Source organism: Chiloscyllium plagiosum, unplaced genomic scaffold, assembly GCF_037043375.1.
Source record: "Chiloscyllium plagiosum isolate Xiang-an unplaced genomic scaffold, Cpla_swu_hap1 HiC_scaffold_14, whole genome shotgun sequence".
Classification (NCBI taxonomy): domain Eukaryota; kingdom Metazoa; phylum Chordata; class Chondrichthyes; order Orectolobiformes; family Hemiscylliidae; genus Chiloscyllium; species Chiloscyllium plagiosum.
In genome coordinates, this window is record NW_028270152.1 from 59,414,891 (window position 1) to 59,438,858 (window position 23,968).

The following is a 23,968-nucleotide window of genomic DNA, read 5'->3' on the forward strand; positions in this document are numbered from 1 at the left end:
TATAGGTGGCTTCTCAACAGTCAGGGTATTTCACTTGATACATACGGGACCAAATCCCCAAACCTGAAGCACATGGGATTCTAAATTCCTCCACTTTACTTCAATCCTTATTATTTAAGAGAATCTAGATAATATTTTGACAAATCCAATCTACACACTCTAATGTACATGGCCTTAGAGTCAGAGTCATACAGCGCAGAAACAGACCCTTCCGTTCAACCAGTACATGTCAAACTAAACTAGTCCTGTCTGTCTGCTCCTATACATCTACTGTCCAACACAGCACAATTGAGTTACACTTTAACTAGGATGTTCATTACTGATCTGAAGCTTCTTGCAACCAGTACACTTCCTCCTGCCTGATCTGTCCCTCCAAACTCTCTTTCTGCACCTTCCATGTAGTGTGTCAGTTTGCAAACCTTTAGCACAATGCATTACAAAGTGACATTTAAAATCATAACTGACCACACACCCCAGCGATTCCTGGGTTAATTTGTCACAGTTCCTCAATTCCTGTTGTTTGTCAGAGGTGACAAAAATATTTCTATTCTTAGCTTTTTTCTCGCTATAATTTTCTTTCATGCTGACACTTGTGCACAATATTTGGACAATCCCATAACATTGTAAATACTGAATCATCCACTTACTGTGTAACTACCCAATGTCTTACTTCAGACATGAAAGCTGCTGAGAACAAATGTACATCCAGCAACTGCTGAAAAAAAATCTTCTGGTACTTTTTCCAAATGTACATTCTTTTCCAAAAATCTAATCCCAGTTATTACAAGGAGTGCATCCATGTTCAACACCTTCGCACAGTCCAACAATTTGAAGACAATCATAGAGTTAGGAACCTTCAAACAGAACTTTGGACATCTTGAATGTAATTGTGAAGTTCCAGTATGTATACATCTGTCGAATATCCATCATCATCAAAGTGATCAGTCTGATCATGCCAAACATCTGTTTAATAGATTAGCTTTCTTAAAGATTTACTCATAAATCTTAATAAACCTTTCTCAGTATCCAGGTGAGGGATTGCATTTCGGTAAAACATACAAGGGCAGGACTTATACAATGAATACTAGAGCCCTGGGTAAAGTTACAGAACAGACAGACCTAGGGAGTCTGGCACACAATTGTTTAAAATTTGTATCACAGGTAGACAGGGTGGTTAAGAGGTGTTTAGCGCACTTATCTTCATTGCTCAGACTTGAGTATTGGAGTTGGAATATCATGTTGAAGTTGCACAGGTTGGTGAGGCCACTTCTGCAGTATTGTGTGTGCAGTTCTGGTCACCCCCAGCTAGAGGAAGGATATGATTAAATTGGAGAGGGTTCAAAAAAGATTTACCAGGAAGTTGCCGGGAATGGAAGGTTGGAGTTATAAGGAGAGGTTGGATAGGCTGGAACTATTTTCACTGGAGCAAAAGAAGTTATAGGGTGACAGTTACAACATTTAAAAGACATTTGGATAAGTTCATGAATAGGAAGGGTTTAGCTGGATGTGGGCCAAACACAGGCAAGGGGAACTAGTATAGTTTGGGAACATGATCAGCATGGACTAGTTGGACTGAAGGGTTTGTCTCCATGCTGTATAACTCTCTCGCTCTGCTTTTAGTAGGAAGTAACAGTATCAAGACAATGCGTTGTTTTTCTTGATGAAGATGTAACCCGCATCTACATTTTCATTACATTTTACCATTAACTTCAAGGTTCCACTTCACAGAGCATTAGTGGAACGCCAACCCAATACTTGACTTTGGAGAAGAATAGCTGAACCCAGGTGTAGCTCCAATTATAATCGTCTGTCTGAAAGAAGCCTTAGTTTTCAATCTTGAGCTTTAATCAACCATCCACTGCTACAACTGTTTATAGGCTCTGATAAAAAAAGACAAAGACTATTTTTTTTGCTTTCTTGTATCTCAAAGTGTTAAGACACACGACTAAATTGTTTCAAACACCACTGCCAAATGGTGACTTTTTTTAAACACAAAAACTACAAACCCCTACCAGTAAATCATCCATGTAGCCAACTAGATATTTACATTCAAAACCCATGAAGGGCAATACAAACCATCAGAAGGAGACACAGAAGTAGTAAGAGGGGGAAGCGGCTAAGTCAAAATGGAGTTGGATGGAAAATTAAGTACTTCATCCACCACAGTGCTGGCCTCTTTCTAAAGGCATTGAGAGCATTGGTGGACACCGCATTATCCCTCTTCAAGGATGCCCTGGCACAGAAGGAGGCCAGACAGTCAGCAGATGTGATCTCCTCCACAGTTCTGTGGCTGAATCTGTTTAAAGCAAGACTGGCCAGGCCCAGGAGCAGACCCATTAGCAGGTCCTCTAATCTGCCCACACCTCTCCACACTGGATGACAAAGGCTCCCCTTCTTTCTTTCATATCCTGAAGTGTTACCAAACACAACTGAATGTCTTTCCCACAACAAAGCACCGAGACTTTATTCTTTTTTTTTTAAATATTAACCATCACCAGTTAATCACCTGTGCAGCCAATCAGAAGTTTCTGAGCAAAGCCCATTATGGGCAATGTGAAGCATCAAAAGTGAATGGGGGGTGGGTGGGGACTAAATCAATATGGAGTTGGATGGGGAAATAAAGCACTGAATCCCCCGTGGTGCCCATCTCTCTCTCTAAAGGCATTGAGAGCATTGAATCAGCCCTTTAGTTCTCTTCCTCATTGTGCAACTCAACATCAATTAATGAATTAACATCCATCACTCGCTTCCCTTCTCACCTTAGAATTTCTTTTAAAAACCAGGAAATGCATTTGTGTAATTTAAGATAGTAGGATTAATTCTTTTTTTCTGTTAGTGTGTGGATAGAAGCCCCCAGTGCTTGACCTTGGAAACATCTTAGAGAGATTGTGACCAAAAGCTGGACCTTTTGGAAGGGGAGGGGTGTAAATGGACTCCTCTTCACATGACAAAAACAAAGAAGGGCCCTCCTCTCAGTGCTGTCATCTTTTGGATGAAATATCAAACTGAAGCCTCATCCGTTCTCTCAGGTAGATCTAAAAGGTATACCACTATGTCAAAGACCAGGGCAAACCAACTCTGGTGTCCTCACGCATAGTTATCCTTCAGTCAATGTCACCAAAATAAAACAAACATCGAGCTATTATCAAATTGATATTTCCATGCTTACAGCAGCACATCAGCAAGGTCTGCCCACAACGAAGATGGCACCTGAAAGCTGACAAAGCCAATGTTGGTGGACCTGGTGGAGACGGCAGAGAGGTGGCGTCGCAGGTGTCAGCTGACCCAGCGCACATGGTGAAGGTGGCAGAACAAAGATGGACTCTTTCAGCTTCATTGTTTCATTCTTAAAATATTCAAACGGCATTGGATTGTGGCCACAGTTGAAGCTTCTCACTGTGTTTTACTGTGTTGTTCATTATTGAGTACAAATGACAACTAATCAATATTCAAACTGCGCTCGACGTTGTGGTTGTTGTATTTCCTACATCACAGCAGTGACTGCACTTCAGGAAAACACTTCACTGGTTTAAAGATCGAAGAATGTGGTGCTGGAAAAGCAAAGCAGGTCAGACAGCATCCGAGGAGCAGGAGAATCGATGTTTCGGGCATAAGCCCTTCATCAGGAATGAGACTTGTGGGCCAAAGGGGCTGAGAGATAAATGGGAGGGGTATAGGGCTTGGGGAAGGTAGCTGGAAATGCAATAGGTAAATGAAGGTGAGGGTGAAAGGGAAGATGGACAGGTAGGACTGTTCAAGAGGGCAATGCCAAGTTGATTCCAACCACACAATATCGATGTGGATTTCACCAGTTTCTCCATTTCCTCTCCTTATCCCAGTCCCAACCTTCCACCTTGGCACTGCCCTCTTAAACAGCCCTACCTGTCCATCTTCCTTCCCATCTATCTGCTCCACTCTCCTCTCAGACCTATCACTTTCACCTCCACCTTCACCTACCTATTGCATTTCCAGCTACCTTACCCCAGATCCACCCCCCTCTTATTTATTTCTTAGCCCCTTTGGCCACGCCCTCATTCCTGATGTAGAGCTTATGCCAAAACATTGATTCTTTTGCTCCTCGGATGCTGCCTGACTGGCTGTGCTTTTCCAGCAACACACTCTTCGACTTTGATCTCCAACATCTGCAGTCCTCACTTCCTACTGGTTAAAGGTGCTTTGGACATTCTGAAAAATGTTGTACAAATGCAAAGCTGTGTTTTTGTCTGGTCATGTAGTTCAACTAGTCACTGAATGACTATGGTGTTCAGCATGAACAAATGTGACTTGGTCAATCTCATTTCAGAAATGTTGCCTTGAAGAAAATTCATTGAACTCTATTAATAGGAATCAGATGTTCTTTGCCTCAGATTTTATCCACAAGAAACCATTTAATAGTCAGTGGGAACAAATAGGCAAATGAAGACAAAGTAACATCTTCCATACTTTGGGAAAATAAATCTTGGAAACCTTCAGCAAGGGTGGAGCTTTTACAATTAGTGGTAGGGCCTTGGGTAGTGTTATAGAACAAAGGAACCTAGGGATGCAGGTATATGATTTTTTAAAGTTTGCGTCACCTGTAGACTGGATGATTAAAAAAGGGTTTGGCACACTTGCCTTCGTTGCTCAGTCCTTTGAGTAGAGAGTTGGGAAGTCATGTTGGGCTTGTACAGGACATTGGTGAGGCTTCTTCTGAAATATTGTGTCCAGTTCTGGTCACCCAATTTTAAGAAGGATATTATTAAGCTGGAGGGGTTTCAAAAGAGATTTACCAGGATGTTGCCAGGTATGGAAGATTTGAGTTGTAAAGAAAGGCTGGATAGGTTGGGACTTTTATCATTGGAGCATAGGAAGTTGAGAGGTGACCTGAAAGAAGTTTATAAAATAATGACACGTACAGAAAGAATTGATGGTACTTGTCTTTTTCCCCCAAGGATGGTGAATTACAAGACTCGGGGGCACATTCTTAAGGTGAGAGGAGAGCAATTTAAATAAGACATAAGGGACAATTTTTTTTACACAGAGGGCAGCTCGCATGTAGGCTGAACTTCCTAAGGAAGTGGTGGAAATGGATACAATTACAACATTTAAAAGGCATTTGGATGGATACATGAATGGGAAAGGTTTGGAGGGATATGGGTCAGGAGCAGGCAGATTGGACTAGTTTAGTTTGGGATTATGTTCAGTATGAACCAGTTGGACCAAAGGGTCTGTCTCCATGCTGTATGACTATGACTCTACGATGCATATATCCTGAATGATGGCCATGAAATGTTTGAATATAGCAACAGCCAGCTTTTAAACTTTACTTCTTAAACTGTGTAACTATCAGACTTGTAATTTATTTTATGCACTGTACCAAAACGAAACAGAAATGTGATTACAACAAATCCATGTAAAGCTATTATTGATGTTTCTCCCAAGAAAATGGAATTTTTCAGCTCTCTTCTTTTTTATTTAAGATTTGTGTTTCTGAGAAAAATAGATGAGCACCAACTGTATGTGCTGCAATGCCAACCAACATCACCTTGTGTTTGGGGTAGATTGTTGGCACTGACCTTCTTCCTTGGTTATTTCTAACAGAACAGTTGGTGTATTAAGAAGAATTAAGCAACTAATGAGTCTTACTGAAAAAGAGCCTCTGCTCTTAAAGAGCAGTTTTTTTTTTGCATGATATTATTCGGTTTCAAATTACTTCAGTAGGACAAGCATTGTTAGTCAATTAGGAGACGCGTGTATCAAGATCTTCAGACAGTGAGATCCTAAAATGTCTGTCTTTCCCCAAAAAATATCTTTTGACATCATTAGATTGGGTAGAGTTTAATGCAGTTGTCAACCCTAATACTCTCAGAACAATTGCCTCTTACCTCATCTCACTCCAAGCTTTATTTCCTCCAACCATCAGCATATATACATTCATATACATTAATACATTTGTCATTACCCAACTTCCCCCAAGTCTCTAACTTTGTACAGAAACATGGTCAAAGGTTTCACAATCCTTCCAGAATGCCTTCATTTTTGACTTGGAAGATTGGTAGGTCTTTGGCTTAAGGAATGTTAACCCTGAATCTGTTCTTGACCCAACATGGTCCATAGAAGTCTCTCCAATATTGGAAGACCTTTAATCTCTTGCTTGTCCTTCACTGCAGATGTCAGAAACCATGCACTTGGTTCTCTATCTGGTAAACCCTGTCTGTCCTGAATTTCATTCATGGAGGAACACTTCCCAGCTAAATCAGATAGTTGCCACATAATATTATCTAGGAGAATTTGAAGCACATTAATTTTTTTCTTAGAAGAAAGCTGCTTTGTTTAAACAAATATTTTTTGCACATCCTGGGTTTCTGGACCAGGTCATTTCTTCTTGACTGTGTCCTGAATCTGAGAATATTGACTGTTCCACCTTGAATCTTGCCCCCCATGGAATTATGTGCAGTCTAACTTACATCTGCATGTAAGCTCTTTACATCAACTTGTATATGAGGCTGCACACCTTCATTCATTCTGTACTTATGTTACAGGTTAATCCAACATTTCTATATTTTCAATCACACTCTGAGATTGCTGCTGATTCAGCTCTGTTGCTGCTCCTGATAATTCTGCCTTGAAAGACAAAGGATTGAAACACTCCTGTTGAATTTGTCTTGTTTCATCAACTGATATCAAATTTGAATCTCCCAAAAAAATTGTTCGCCAGGTTGTATCAATGATTGAACAATTGCAGTTAAAGATTATAGGTTAAAGTGAGTTGTACTACTCATTCTTTTACTCTCCTGTATCAAGTTATCCTTCTCTTCTCAGGATTCTTGCCTGAATTTACCTGCTTTTCCAGCACACTTTGAATAGCGTATCCCAAAGTCAAATCTTCTTTGAACTGTAATAAATCTGACCAAGGTGCAACTATAATTCCAACAACGTCTCACACATATTTTCTATTTTCCATGCATCTGCCATGATCATTAGTAAACAGACCACTATGATTGCCTGGACACAAATCTTTGGTTCAATCTTGCCCTTGCAAGCATTTTGTTTGTTCTCAAATTAAAAGCAAAGTAACTGTCAATAGCTCAAAGAACTTAAATCACAAGTATCTGTGCTTTTTCATGTCTTGATTTTTTTGAATAAGTTAGTCTTGTTACTTATTTATTAACTTGTGGTTTAGTGTCGAATTTGGAAACAATTCGATATCTCAAGCATTGTTTTCTCTAAAATGTCCAACTCTGTCTTCTATATGGCCCACCTCCAAAATGAAATGCTACCAACCTGAATGAATTAAAAAAGGTCTCCTCCATTTCTAACTAATAAGATTAATTCGTTCTTCTTAAAGCAGTTTCTAAATAAAAAATCTGCTGTACCTCATTGCTGCTTTAATCCTGGCTTTAAAGATTTTTAATCTTGCAGTGTATTGATGCTGCTATAATCTCTTTCCAGATAGATTCTTACTCCTTCCAAATTGCAATGTGTTTTTGTTTACCTGCCTTAAATGCGATGCTATAATCTTTAAAAGCAATGTTTTAACTTGGTGTTACTCATTGAGGATTTCCCATGTTTAGTACTCAAAGAGAAGTTTTATGCTTAACTGCATTCAAATGCATGATGTCCTACCTTTCACAATCTAATGAAAAATGTCTGTCCTTTACCAGTACATTCCAAAATCAAGCCTGGTGCCTTTGGCCTGAAATTTTCCCTGTCTAAACTGTAGCTTAAATGATGGATCTCCTGTTTTTATCCTAGCTTCAATAATCTTTTGGCTTTCTTCTTCTGTTAGACTTTGACTCTTGGCTTTTAAATTGCTCCTTTGTTGTCTTAATCCTGTCTTTGTGATGTTACTGGTGCTGCAACTACAGTTTAAATTGCTTCCATGGCTCTTGATTTCTCTTCATTATCTGCACCTCAGTGTCCACTTGCTCTGGTGGTAATACTTGTTCTGAGCCATAAGTATACCTTTTGACATGGCTGCTCACTATCTATCTATCTGTCTGTCTGTCTCTCACTCTCTCTCTCTGGGCTCCAGATCCACCTATTGTTTACTCCTGCTCCCCCATCCCATCTTCAGCAGTATACCAAACCTTTCCTTGCTACAAATCAGTTCTGAAGAAAGGTTGCTGGACCCGAAATGTTAATTCTGTTTTCCCTCCACAGATCCTGCTGAGTTCTTGCAGCAAAATGTTTTTGTTTCTGATTTCCAGTACCCACAGTTCCTTGGTTTCTTATTCTAATCATTCCTAAGTTTTACACATTTTGAATACAAATACAAGCCCTAGTATAACAAATCTTTCCATTTTGGATGTAATTGGCAACCCAAACATCAAGTCTGCTAACTTTGAGAACTTGCATTTTTATCCAAGTTCCCGCTTTCAAATTGCCAAATGGAAAATGTCATGAAGCAGAGCAACTGACAGTCTTAACATCTTATACTCCTTTCTAAAGGTGTCTAAATTAATTTTTTTTCTTGACGTATTGAAGTTCAGGAGCCAAACATGGCTGTTATAGTACAGCTGAAAATAGATTATTGCTAAAATTAAACATTTTAAATCAGCTTTTAGTTCACCATTGAGTAATCTTGTTTTAAATAATTAAAATATCATTGTAATTAATTACCTTTAAAACATACATTTTAGGCTCCTTACATCAAAAACGTGCCTTTTTTTAAGATTATCTCAGAGAAAAGTCACTTTGTCGGAAAGTCGCCAGGGTGATTAATTCACCCTGGAGCACAGCCTAGTTTTGTAGGTTGGATTCCTGGCTCAAAAAGTCAGAAACTCTATTTGCATTGGATAATGCTTTTGCTTGAAATTTCCCAATCTTTCCAAGTTAAGTTTGGGTAAATGGTGCTGCTAATAAGCAAAAAACTAGGACAATGTACATATATCTTAACAGAGATGGCGCAAGATCATTCATGCAATTTCATAACCAACCATAACTTAAATAATCATACTTAAAATATTAAGCTTTAAAAAAGGTCTTTGTGTTTTGATATATTGTTACAGACCAAACCAAAAGGTATTAAGAAGGTAGCCTAGATCCTAACCTTTCCTTATTTTAAAAATAAATATGAGGTGCAGTGTTCCAGATGCAATTTGATTGGTCAAGCTACTTGATGTTAAACAATACACAATTTAGTTAAACACGATACTTAAACTGCAACAAAAAGAAAAAATCAATTTGAATAACTTAACAGACTAATAGATACAGTAACTATTAGTAATCAATTGTTCCAATATAGTAACATCCCATGAGTACATGTTTGGCAAAAGGCAAATTTGGAAAACAGATTTGTCTCACATGCAGTCCAGCACACAAGAAGAGAAGCCCCCAGCTTTGGCTGTAGTCAAGAGAGGGGAAAATAGCTTCCACTTCCCCAAGATCCCCAACAGCAATTGCTGCTGAAAAACTATAAATCCCTGGTTCTGTGTGTGTGGGGGGAGGGGGTGTGTGTGGAACTTGACCACACACATTCAGGATGCTTCTATTGTTCCAGCCTTTTGAAAATAAAACACCCAAAGCTTCAAAAGTTGTTTATCTTCTCATAGACCACTCGGTGCCTGTCCCCCAGTCTCTCTCTAAAAGAAACCAGGACAAAGCACACTTCTTAAAGGGTCAGCTTCATCAAATATTTTATTTATTCATAAAACAAACTTCTGTTTAATAACATTTGCTTTCATGAAATTTGGCACATTTACTCTAAATATTTAATAACTAATTTAAGATTGTGAACTACAGGTCAGCCAGCCAGGAGTGGACTACTGGGAATGACCATCAATTCTGATAAGACTTGGAGTGAAACAAAAAGACCTTAAGTAATAACTTTCCTACAGAGATATCTCTGTCCGCTGAGTTTGTTTTGCATTATTTTTTATCTCCCCCAGTTTTCAGTCTGGGGTTCTTGAATGCTGGACTATTTACAGAGGATCATATAATATCCTCAATGTCAACAAGTTTCAGCCCATTAGATTTCAATGTTTTTCCATATTTCCTAACTTGCACATGGGTAGTCTTATTTGGATATTGCTCTAAGAACAATCAGCACTCAGAAAGAAAACATTTTCATCATCTTCCTTTATTTGGACAACTAATCAGGTGTTGAATTGATACTATATGGGTCCAGGCTGATTATTGGTTTGCCACTTGGTATTCCACTCTTTACCATACTTCCACTCAACTCTTGACTCCACCTGGCCTTGTCTGACCAGAACCACCCACAGCTCAATCCAAAGAACAAAGAGAATAAAGAAAATTTACAGCCCAGGAACAGGCCCTTCGGCCCTCCAAGCCTGAGCCAATCCAAATCCACTGTCTAAACCTATCGCCCAATTCCCAAGGATAGGTATCCCTCTGCTCTCTACCTACTCATGCATTGTCCAAACGCACTTTAAATGAATCTGCTGTGCCTGCCTCTACCATCTGTGTAAAGTACTTTCCATGTGTAACCCCCTTAAAATCCAGCAATATTTGAAATCTGGCACAACCCCAGTCCCAAGTGTGCTGAAATTGAGATAGTGTACCTGTTTGAGCACATTACATTCTTTTGAGGTCTGCTGCCATAATTATCCGCAATATTTCAGCTATGGAACCCTTGATTTATAAAGCTTTTGCATTTTATATTTATAAGACCAAGTAACTTTTTTTTTTAAACCACTGAAATAACTTGCCCTCTTACCTTTAAGGATATGTCTGCCTGAAATCCAAGGTATTTGTGGTTTTCAACATCATGCCATTGATAGTCAGCTATGTTTCTATATAAGCTCAATCAAAATGCATCACTTTATACTTTTTCACATTCAGCTTTATCTTCTAAGTATCTGATGATTTAGCTGCCCTGAAGACCACAACTATCTTCATCACAATCCATTACATTTCAAGTTTTATATCAACTGGAAACTTCAAAATACTGATCCCTACTCTGGAGTCTAGGACTGTTTGGCAAAAAAAATGTAATGGGCCCAAGACGGTGTCTTGAGGAATACCACATAAACCAACTTCCACATGAAAATGTTTATCCACCATCCTTGGGTTTCTGGGACTGAGTCAATTCCATAGGTACAATGCCACTTTCACTGTAATTCAATGAACTTCTTTTTTAAATGAGCCTCCAAATGACATTTTGTCGATGTCAACTCAAAGTCCATACAAGAAAAGCTGCTGCACCACTTTAAAAAAATCGTTCAGAGGAAGGTAGGGGTGAGCTGCCTTCACGAAGTGTTGGAGTCCATTTGGTCGAGGTAGATCCGTGATGCTTCGGGGGAGAGCTCGAGAATTTTGACCTCATAACTCTACAGAGGCAGCTATATTTTTCCAAACCAGGAAGGTGAATGGCTTGGTTGGGAGAATTTGGAGGTGGTTGTTTTCCCATTTTGTCTGTTGTCTTTTTCTTATAGATGTCAGTGGTTATGGGTTTGGAAGGTGCTGTCTAAGTATCATTGGTGAATTTCTGCACACACTGCTGTTATTGAGTGTTTGTTTGTGAAGGGAATCAACATTTGAAGATTTGGTGCCAAACAAATGGGCTGCTTTGTCCTGGATGGTATGAATCTTCGACTGTTGTTGGAACTACACTCATCCAGAAAAATGGGGAGTATTCCATCATGCTCTTGACCTATATCTTCTAGTTGATGGACAGGCATTGGCAATCAGGAGGCAGGTTACTCATTGTAAGATTCCTAGCCTCTGACCTGCTCATCTAGCAGCAACATTTTTAATGTTTTGATCGCAACTGATGTTATCACTAGAAGGTCAGACAGCAGACTGAAATCTAATTTTATAAATCATATCCCTTTGTTTTGGTTTTAAGAAAGGATTAGCACGTTGAAACACATTCAGTAGCGTTGCATATTTGGGCAGCATGGTGGCTCAGTGGTTAGCACTGCTACCTCACAGTGTCAAGGACCTGGGTTCAATTCCTGCTCAGGTGACTATCTGTGTAGAATTTGCACATTCTCCCTGTGTCTGCATGGATTTCCTGTGGGTGTTCCAGTTTCCTCCCACAGTCCAAAGATGTGCGTGTTGGGTAATATTGGCCATGCTAAGTTGCCCATAGTGTTCAGTGATATGTAGGTGAAGTGCATTAGTCAGGGGAAATGTAATAGGGTAGGGGAATGGGTCTGGGTGGGATACTCTTCTAAGGGTCAGTGTGGACTTATTGGGCTGAATGGCCTGTTTCCATACTGTTGGGATTCTATTTTATGATTTTTCACTTTAATAATAAAACAGAAACTTTTTAACAAAATAAATTAAGGTGAAATACAATTTTAAAAATCTATTTATTGCAAAAATTCAAAGACATTACTCACATGGCTCACATAATCTCATTAACCTGAAAACTTTCCTTTAAAATTTGAAAAAGGAAATAACTGTTGTACAGTACTTTAACAACATCCCTGTTACAGTACCCAACAACACATAATACTCACACCCGAGTTCCTGTCTCTAACATCTCACTAGGTTTACATTGCTTGAGGCTTTAAGTTATAGACTACAACTCCAGATAGCTTCTTCTTGGAGTTACTCATACGACTGAGCTAAAAGCTCCCAGTTAAGCACTTAAGGAACCTCTTCAGAGCATTATATGAACACAGAAATGGGAGAAGGCCATTCAGCCTCTTGAGCTTGCTCCACCATTCAACTGCATCATGACTGATTTATGCTCTAACTCCATATACCTGCCAAAACAAAAATGTATCTGATTTAAAATTAATAACTGATATCAGAAAGGTCATTGAAGAAGTAGAGGGAAGTTTTCTGATCATAGACACTACCCTGAGTAACTCTGGCAATGATGTCCTACAGGTGCAATGACTGATTTCCAACAAGCACAACAGTATTCCTCCTGTGCGAGGTATGACTCCAACCAGTGGAAAGCTCCCCCAATCTCTGATTACTACTGACTCTAAATTTGCAAAAGACCCTGAATGTAACATAGGGTCAAATTCTGTCTCAACGGGCCGTTACTCTCACTTCTCCAGTGGAGTTCAGGTATTTTGTCCATGTTTGTAATGAGGTCAGAAGCCAAGTGATTCTGGTAGAACCCAAACTGAGGTTGGTGAGCAGGTTGTTGCTAACCAAGGGTTGCTTGACACTAATGACCCCATGTATCACTTTACCAATGATCGAGAGTAGACTGACGAAGCAATAATTGGCTTGGATGAATTTGTTTTTTTCTATGTACAAGACACACCTGAGCAATTTTCAACATATTCTAGTAGATGTCAGCGTTACAGCTGTACCAGCTATGGATGCAGCAACTTCGGGAACACAAGTTTTTGTACTATTGCCCCAATGTTGTCAGAGGTTATAGCCTTAGCAGCTTCCAGCTCTTCAATGATTTCACATGGAGTGAATTGAATTGTCTGAAGATTGGTACCTGTGATGCTGGTGACCTCCAGAGGAGGCCAAAATGAATCATCCGCTCCAAACCTGTCAATGAAGATTGTTACGAATGCTTCAGTATTATCTTTTGCACTAACGCTCTGGGATCCTCCATCATTGAGGATAGGGATATTTGCAGAGCCGCTTATTCCAGTGAGTTGTTTAATTGTCCACTACCATTCACAACTGGTTGTGTTGGGACTGCAGAGCTTAGATTTGATCCTCTGATTGTAGAATTACTTGAACAACCTTCTTCGTAACCTCAAAGCATTTAAACAAGTTAATCAGGTATGACTTGTCTTTAAAAATGTATGCTGTCACACCATGCTTAAGCCATGCCTTTCAAAACAAAAGTTTACTTTGTCCTTGCTCATATTTCCAATAGATCTTCATGGCTATTTTGGACTAACTGGCCTGTGCTTTTCCATTTTATCCCTCTTCCCTTTCATGAATAGTGGCATAACAATTGTCAATTCTAGTTTTCCAACACTACTACTGCATTCAACAACAAATGTCTCCAATACTTCCTTTGTTTCGACCTTTACTTCTTTTCAGCAACCTAGATACATTCCATACAACCAGGTTACTTACCAACCTTCAGTCGTGGTAAATATTTAATATGTTCACCAATTACCAAACATTACCTTCATACAGCATAGAACCATGCCTTTCAACCCACCATTTCTATCTATCAAACCACACAGATCCCGTCAACCTACACAGGGCTCACCGTCTACTATGCCCTGGCATTTTAAGTATTCATCCAGATGTTGCTTCAATGTTGAAAGTGCCCACCTCATCATGCTCTCAAGAAGCAGATTCCACATACCCACCCTACCATGGTTGAAAAAAAATAGTTCTCAGATCTCCTTTAAACCACTTGCTCCTTGTCTTAAAATTATGCCCTCTGGTCTTGAACATGTCTGCCATTGGGAAGAGATTTGCATTATCTACTCTGTTTATTCATCTCATAATTTTGTACACCTCAAATCTCGGCCTCCTTGCTCCAAGGAATACAAATCCACCCTTTCCAGCCTCTCCTCATAACCATCTTGGAGAGTCTCCTTTGCACCCTCTCCACTGAAATCACACCCTTCCAGTAGTGTGACGACCTGAGCTGTATATAGTATTCCAGCTGTAGCCTAACCAGGGTTTTATAAAAGTTGTAACAAGAATACCTTGCTCATATAGAGACCGTGTACCGACTAATGAAGACAAATATCCTCGATGTCTTCTTCACCATCCTATCTATCTGTACCTTCAGGGATCTAATAACTTATATATCAACGTTCCTTTATTCCTCAGTATTCAGTACTCAGAGATCTATCATTCTTTATGCATATCCTTCCCTTCACAGATCTCGCAAAATGCATCATCTCACACTTACCACGATTAAATTCCATCTACCATTGCTCTGCACAATTTACCAGCTGATCAATATTAGACTGTAGCCTTAGACCATCCTCCTCACTATCACCAGTTTTTGTGTCATCTGCAAATTTACTAATTATACCTTCTTTATTCACATCGAAGTCATTAATAAACAGTAAGTGTCCCACCGCCAATCCTGTGGTACAACACTGGTCACAGGCTTCAAGTCACAAAAACAACCCTCAACCATCACGCTTTTGCCTCCTATATGCAAGCTAATTTTGGACGAAGTTTGCCAAATTGCCTTTGATCCCATGGACTCTTACCTTTTGAACTAGTGTTCCATGTGGGACTTTGTCAAAAGCCTGAGTGAAGTCTATGAGGAGAAAGTGAGGTCTGCAGATGCTGGAGATCAGAGCTGAAAATGTGTTGCTGGAAAAGCGCAGCAGGTCAGGCAGCATCCAGGGAACAGGAGAATCGACGTTTCGGGCATAAGCCTGAAGAAGGGCTTATGCCTGAAACGTCGATTCTCCTGTTCCCTGGATGCTGCCTGACCTGCTGCGCTTTTCCAGCAACACATTTTCAGTTAGTGAAGTCTATGTAAACCACAACAACTGCACTACCCTCATTAATATATTTAGTCACCTTTTCAAAAATCTTAATTGAATTACTCAGACAGGATCTCCCTCTAACAAATCTATGCTGACTATCCCTGATCAATCAGTGCCTTTCCAAATATTGATTAATCCTTCAAACGTTCTTTCAACAATTTTCAACAACTATCTGTATTGTAATTACATGGCCTATTCCTGCTGCCCTGCTTGAACTAAGGTCCCACATTAGCTATCCTCCAGTCCTCTATACTTACAATTCAACTGGCTATTTTTAGCATTTCAGAATCCCGGAAGTTTCCTATCCCACACCACCAGTCACACTCCTCCAAATTGTTTCTCTTCAGCTACCCAACTAACTCTTAAAACCAATAATTTTTTTTTGGCATTTTACTATATAGTTGCCACTTCTTACATTAAATCATTAAAACTAAGTGGCCTTCTCATCCTCCCTTTAATAAATTTAAAGTGAAGCCTTTGTGGAAACCTGTGAATACATACAACTTGCTCAGGTGTGTCCACCTCCTTTAAGTGTAGAAAGAAAACTCAGTGAATGACTCAAATCTTTGCACAAAAATGCATAGACTGTTGCATGATTGAACATATATGCATGACATGAACAACTGTTTCCACAAACTTGTATACTATCAAAACACTGTCAATCTTATGCAGCTTTCAACTGAAATTTCCTGCCCAGGGTTGAATATTCTGAAGATAATATTGTTCAAGATTCAATTTCAGAGATAACATGTTAATGTTTATTTCACGCAAGAAACGATTTTCAAGAAGGGATGTGAAAATTGCACCGCCTGTCACAGATGATACAAGTATGTGTCGTTATTGGACAGGTATTTCCAATGCATGATTAAATTGAAGAACTATAAATGCTGGAGGAAAGATCACAGAAGTGCTTCACAGGAGGCTCCCAAGCACTGAGGATGTCACCTAGACAGGGGACGAAATGTCTGCAACACAAATTTCCAGCTCGGCGAACAGAACCACAACAATGAAGTCTACAGGAAATCTAATGCAGATTAAATATACATCCGTCACTCTTATTCAATTGTTCTTTCCCTTCCCACCCCTCCCACCCCAGCTTATGTCAATAAATAGTAGCTATAAGAGTGAGCAGTAAAGAGGAAACATGCTGTCTGGTGTATTAGCACATTTTGACACTGAGTAATAGAATTAATTATGAAATGTGTTTTGATTTATTTGCTCTTATAAGCCAAGCATCCAAAACTGGCATGATTAAAAAAAAGTGCCAAGGCATTTTCACCCTTCAACTTAATGCCTCACAAACCTTATCGAGTTCTTTGAGGATGTGACTAGAAAGGTTGATGAGGGTCGAGCTGTGGATGTGCTGTATATGGACTTCAGCAAGGCATTTGATAAGGTTCCCCATGGTAGGCTCATTCAAAAGGTCAGGAGGAATGGGATACAGGGGAACTTAGCTGTCTGGATACAGAATTGGCTGGCCAACAGATGACAGCGAGTGGTAGTAGAAGGAAAATATTCTGCCTGGAAGTCAGTGGTGAGTGGTGTTCCACAGGGCTCTGTCCTTTGGCCTCTACTGTTTTTATTTTTATTAATGACTTGGATGAGGGGATTGAAGGATGGGTCAGCAAGTTTGCAGATGACACAAAGGTTGGAGGTGTTGTTGACAGTATAGAGGACTGTTGTAGGCTGCAGTGGGACATTGACAGGATGCAGAGATGGGCTGAGAGGTGGCAAATGGAGTTCAACCTGGATAAATGCGAAGTGATGCACTTTGGAAGGTCGAATTTGAAAGCTGAGTACAGGATTAAGGATAGGATTCTTGGCAGTGCAGAGGAACAGAGGGATCTTGGTGTACAGATACATAGATCCCTTAAAATGGCCAGGAGAAAGTGAGGTCTGCAGATGGTGGAGATCAGAGCTGAAAATGTGTTGCTGAAAAAGCGCAGCAGGTCAGGCAGCAGCCAGGGAACAGGAGAATCGACGTTTCGGGCATAAGCCCTTCTTCAGGAAGAAGGGTTTATGCCCAAACGTCGATTCTCCTGTTCCTTGGATGCTGCCTGACCTGCAGCACTTTTCCAGCAACACATTTTCAGCCCTTAAAATGGCCACCCAAGTGGACAGGGTTGTTAAGAAAGCATATGGTGTTTTGGCTTTCATTAACAGGGGGATTGAGTTTAAGAGTTGTGAGATCTTTTTTCAGCTCTATAAAACTTTGGTTAGACCACACTTGGAATACTGCGTCCAGTTCTGGTCGCCCTACTATAGGAAAGATGTGGATGCTTTGGAGAGGGTTTAGAGGAGGTTTACCAGGATGCTGCCTGGACTGGAGGCTTATCTCATGAAGGGAAGTTGACTGAGCTCGGACTTTTTTCATTGGAGAAAAGGAGAAGGAGAGGGGACCTAATTGAGGTATACAAGATAATGAGAGGCATAGATAGAGTCAATAGCCAGAGACTATTTCCCAGGGCAGAAATGGATAACATGAGGGGTCATAGTTTTAAACTGGTTGGAGGAAAGTTTAGAGGGGATGTCAGAGGCGGGTTCTTTACACAGAGTTGTAAGAGCATGGAATGCATTGCCAGCAGTTGTGGAAGCAAGGTCGTCGGGGACATTTAAGAGACTGCTGGGACATGCATATGGTCACAGAAATTTGAGGGTGCATACGTGAGGATCAATGGTCAGCACAACATCGTGGGCTGAAGGGCCTGTTCTGTGCTGTACTGTTCTATGTTCTATGTTCTAACTTAATGCTCTCGCAAAATAAACCAACAATAAAAATTCTACTGAAAAGGTTTAACCAATGAAAAGTTTTAAATTGTCACTAATCATAAGTTTAACATTTGGCCAATTATAGCAAACATCCACAGAAAGACATAGTATTTCCAATATTTTACAAGTAAAGAACTCACTTCTGAAATTTCAAAACTCTATTTACTTTTCTTAAATGCAACTTGAACAGCAGAACTTTCCAGTTTCCGCTGTCCCACCGTGCAACTCCAACTCAGTATTTCTGCCAATAAGACAGCCAAAAATCATGGAATAAAGCTGGAGTCATTGCCACTAGCAAACTTCGAGAGTTCAAACTACACTAAATGTCTGACAAAGGCCTACATTTTAAAACTTTTTTCAAAGAGATCTTTGTATTCTTATATATTTGAATGTGAAAAGTAATTTTCAGGCATTGGCACTTTCTTTTTGCACAACAGAAGTTTGAGAGCTGGCTGAAAGATGGCACATGCACCTCACTGGAGTTTTAAACTGAAAGACTAAGTTAGCAAAGACAACTTGCTGGCTGGGTCGCAGGAAAGGAAAACAAAACATTAAACAAAAACAAGTTCGAATTTGCTTGTTAGTGGAAATCCAAACTTTTCTTTTCATAGTTCTGAAGTTAAGGGCCAGGAAACCTTGTTTGCAGTAGCTGGCTCAATTATTAGAAGTTTTATTTTCATGAACAAGACATCTAATGTGAATGGATTTAAATCAATCCACAGGACCAGAATCCACCACTGTTCAACATCACATTCTGGTAAAGAACAACCTGGTGATAATTCCTCACCACAGAATTATGTGGGAAAAAACCATCAACATTATCCAGGAGCGAGACTCCACAAACTGCCCACTGTCACCACAAACTAAGTGATATATCCACTGGGAATTTGGGTACTGCAGACCTTCTTTAACCATACTTCATTATTCTCACCACCAAAGATTCAAAAGAAACATTAACTATGTAAGCAAACAAACAGTACATGTGCAGAAATCTATGTCCTTTCTAAAGGATGATAATTTTCATTGCCCACTGCATATGTTAGGTACTAATGCATGTGCAAGAATATGTTTCAGTTTATAACCTACCTTCCCGTGTACATATGTGCAAGAAACCGTCTAATATTCAATGTCAGCTCAGAGATTTTAAGAGTAGATAAGGGCATTGTCTCAGAATGGAGATGTCTGATGAAGGTGGAAGAAGCAGGAGGGCAATTTTATTTCTCAATTTAAATGCATTCAAGTAGCAGGGCCAGTGAAGCAGAATCACAAAACCTGCTAGATAAAGGATAAAGGATAATGAGCAGAAATAAATGACAAGGAGTCAAGGAGAATAGGGAGAAAAAGAGATTAAATTTCAACCAGTTCGGGTGAAGTATGGAGAAATAATGGAAAAAGTACAAACATACTTGTAGATAATTCTCACCATTAAATCCTTTGCCAGGAAAACATGCTTGTCCTGACACACACAGTGAGCATATTCTAATGCTATTTTTTAAATTAGCACAAGATTTGAAAGATTGTTTTGAAGAATGTATTTAGCCTAGGAAGATAGACTTTTCCCTGCAACTAACAATCTAACTGGCTAAAAATCCTTAATTTAAATATAACGCTGTGAATAATAGAAACATGACAATTTTTAAAAAGCTTGAAATCAACTTCAGAACACATTATAAGAAAAGTGACAAATTTTAACATTACTGACATATACCCCTCAATAGAAACGGTGATAGGTCAAAAAAATAGAAAAATCATTAACAAACCTTTGTGTTTTTATTTCTTTTTGTTAAGAATCTAAATTGCCTCAGGTTTTGACAAATATTTCAACTGAACACATTTGATGTTTAAATTTGCATATATATTAGAATAGTATTTAGATGCATCTCAAAAGCAGTTAGGTTGGATAGGATTTGCAATGCTTACTTCAAGAAGTATGAAGAATCAACTATTTGTTGAAGTCAAGTGCTCCGGGGGGAAAGCAGGAAAGGTAAAATTGATACCACAATCAGATCAGCAACAGTCTTCCTAAATGGTGGAGGAGCCGAATGCTGCATCTAGGTCATTTGTGTCTTCATAGCATTTGCCCCATTAGCCATATTAAACAGATATTGTGGCCTAATAACCAACCATTTTTGTGCTCATACTGTTTAGAGACTTTTAAAAACTTGTTCCAATAATGATAACTGTGGAGTTTTGAATGTTAACTTCCATCAGATTGTTCGTGAACAAAATTGGCTTTTATAATAATAATGGCAATGATTACCTGACCACAGAATGAAGCAAACCGTGAGAGACCTACGTAGAGTAAACAAACTATCTGCACTGAAACTACCACTTTCAATCGAAGCATGTTGAAACCAGGCAACTGATGTATGAAATTTGCATCACCCATTCTGTTAATACCTTGAGAATTTCACACATGGGGAGCTGAAAAGCTCACTTACCAGTTAGTGAGCTTGGAACAGTGAAGAAGCCAGACTCATGAATGCATACTGAACAAGATTTCAAAAGTTGTTTTTGAGCAACAGATAAGAGAGAAGGAGAACTGACTGGTAACAGCCAAAATTGAAAGACTCTTGTTGTCTCTCTCTGTGCCTCTCTGCATCTCAAAAATAGCACTCAATGAAAAAAACATATGAGGAAAATAACCATTCACTAAGAATTCAGAAAGCTATCAACACATTCTGTGGCTGCTAAGAATATCATTTGCCCACAGGTTCAAACCTCAAGCACCTCAGTACTGTAAGGACTTTTACATTATGTAGCTTTTATTCTTCCTGTCTGTGACAGACTATTTCCCTTTTAAAGGATGCAAACATGATATGAGAGAAAAAAAAATGTTCACACAGTGAATGGTTAGAGTATAGAATGCATTCCCTAGCAATGAACTGAAGGCAAGTTCAATTGAGGCATTCCAGAGGGCATTGGATGACAATCTGAATTGGAATGGTGTGCAGATTTATGGGGGAAAAGGCAAGAGATTGGCAGTACAAAATAGGACTGGTACAGGTATGATGGGCCAAATGGGCTTTCTGCACCATTACAATTCTGTAATACTGTATGTATTAACTGAGTCAGTGCGTGTTTTTTGTGGCGTTTGGGGAGGAGCTTAATAGGTACTATTATTCGTTCTTTCACTCAAGAAACCTTTTAATTGGCTTCTCCATTTTCATCAAGTTAATAGCATCTTCCATTGTGGTGCGGTACAGCTGCCTAGTAAACGAAACGGAGAAATTGTTGTAACCGACCGAGGGATTTAAAAGGGAATGAACCCTTCAACCTGGTTAACTGCTTAAAGTAATTACGACTTTAAATAATCTCACCTTGTCCAAAACTGAATTGTAAATTTAGCAGTGATTTGCAGGGGGAGAAAGAAAGATGTAAAGGGAGGCAAGTGTTGAATGCTAGGTTGCTATGCAACAAACTGCTCACTTGCATTCGTGCAGCGTTCAGATGGGGCGCTTCAATAAGCTCTGGTGCACTTTTGATTCTCCTGCTGTTCTGGTGTTTCTGAGACACAACTGTGTGGCCTGGACAGGCAATATCCAAGCCGAGAGAGTGGACTGATAGGAGTCTGGGTGACACTAAACATCACAACAAGGGAGGGTCAGCATGGCTCTCTGAAATTCAACAGTGCACACAACAACTGCTCACCGTGCAATTAAACACTGGGAGCCTCTTTCATATCAAAAACAAACAAACCTTCCTTTTTGACCTCATTTTCGATCATGTGTGCCTGAATCCATGGTGGTGGTGGGGGGGGGGGGGGGGGGGGTAGCAGAATTGCTCCCATCTCAAACCTTAACGATCTGTCTGAGCACAATAATAGTCAATAATAAAAAAAAACGAGCGAGAGGGTGATCTGGTCTAGCCAGCTGTTGACTGTTCGCGACCAGTTCAGCTCTCAGCAGCAGGTGGGTAGGTACGAGCCGACTCCAGCCTGAGGAACAGCAGGTCAGAAAGTTTCCCAGCTCCATTTCACCGTCACACGGCGTTGCGTTTAAACGAGGATTTCAACTGCTTTGAAAAAAAAATAATGAACCATCGCCCCCAGTCTGCTGACAGACCAGCAGCAACCGCCTGCTGTACATATCAATCCAATGCTCACCATGCTGTGTAGACATTGCAGAGCGGTGGGGGCAAAAGAGATGGGTACACGCCCCTTTCAGATAATAAACCTTACCTTGTAACCGCTGTCTGCACACATCCACACCACTCCGAATGTGGGTGGTGTGGGCTCTCTCCGACAGTTTGCGAAGAAAACAAATCAATCAGTGGCTTGAGAGGGGTGCCCACACAGAGAGAGAGAGAAAGAAAAAATAGGGAGAGCCAGGAAGAAAATGATCTAAATAGCTCCACTCTGCTGCCAACCAGCGAAAGACTCATCTGTTCTCTCCGGGCTGGACAAAGAGAGGGGGCGACCTCGCCGTGACTCGAATCGTTGGCCACTGCCAGTTATTTGCAGGAATCCATGACAACATGCCAAAAAAAAACAGCGAAAAGGCTTCAGGAGTATCTCGATAAACGGGGGTGTTTAGATTTGACGCAGCCAAAAGCAAAGCAAGCAAGAGAATTGCAATTGGAGTGGCAGCATTAAATTAGTTAAAACCCATGCCAAATACCCAATACTGGTGTCACGTCTTTCTTTTGAGATAAATCTGGCACGGTCAACTGGAATTTTAACCCCGTGTAACACAAGCAAAACCGCAGACCTTTCGGCCCTTGCAATCACACCTATTCCTCTTCCAACCCCGGGTTTCCTCGCTGCGCTATTCACAGGCACCACAGCAAATATCACAGTTTTTAAACAATATTCGCAAAACACGCGGCGACGGCTTTTCTTTAACAAAAACAAATCTTCCGAGGATGCATTTCACACCCAAGCATAAGTATAACAGCCGCGTTTTAGGTTTTAAGGAGAGATTGGGGGGGGGGGGTGAAAAAAAATCAAGGTTCTTGCATTCATCAGGTAAAGAAAACAAGTGTCGCTTTATCTGCTCTCACTGCATCCCAAGTCTACACAAGCAGCTAATAATAGGGGGTGTGTAATTTTAAGTATATTCTAACGGGGTTTTTTTGTTGTTGTTTGCACCAACCTGTGAGACAGTTCAGCAGCAACCCATCCTCACGCTGTCAAATTCCGCTCTGCCAAGGCATACAGGCTTGCACGTCAGGGAGGTGTCAGGCAAGGCTGGGCGTGTCCTGAAGGGGACTTGATCTTCGGTCATTTAACCTCGAGTCCTGTCCGAGCCCTGGCACACACCCACCCACACACACACACACACACGGTCAGCTTGTTAACTCCCCTCTCGGTCTATTACCAGCGGGAAACCACAACTCATACTCTTCCCGCTGGCAGCTGTCCTCTCCAATTCCCCTACACTAAAAGAAAACTATTATAATCCCATTTTGTAACCCTCTTTGATGAGATTTCTCGTTTTTTTATTAAACGCGGTCTGATCTCTGCAACTGCGTGCCATGATGTTGAGCTTCCCAGCCACCAGTCACCAGGACTGTACTTCCATCAGCCCAGCTTGTTCTATTCCAGTGAACCCAATCCACTTTCTGTACCACATATAGCCCCTTCCTAGTGTACCCCTTCCATATACAAGCATCTCTCCACGTCAGTGACTCAACCATTACCCCATCCACACCTATTTCATGGGGCAAAAACAAACATTTCGTTCTTTCCTCGTGAACGGTTCCCGCATGTACCATGGGAATTCAACAGCCGTCATTTCTTCCCTTCAACCTCCACACTTTAGCCCCCTTCAAGTTTAATTATCTCACTTTTACTGGTCCCACTCTTGCTGGTTTATCCTCCTCTTCCAATTTCTAATGAAATTCCCCTTGTC

General features: G+C 40.3%; 1 protein-coding gene across 10 annotated transcripts in view; it reads right to left on the reverse strand.

The window, feature by feature from the left end:
• chl1b (cell adhesion molecule L1-like b) overlaps positions 1-23,262 on the reverse strand; it is a 900,313-nt gene extending 877,051 nt beyond the window's left edge. For 4 of the 10 annotated variants that reach the window (XM_087994484.1, XM_087994483.1, XM_087994485.1 and 1 more), the window contains exon 1: positions 23,210-23,262. The gene's annotated coding sequence lies outside the window, so the exon portion shown is untranslated. Of the gene's footprint in view, positions 1-22,296; positions 22,445-23,209 lie in introns of those variants that run through there. The other 6 variants (XM_087994481.1, XM_087994482.1, XM_043708383.2 and 3 more) reach the window with 4 other exon arrangements.
• Between the last annotated feature and the right edge of the window lie 706 nt (positions 23,263-23,968).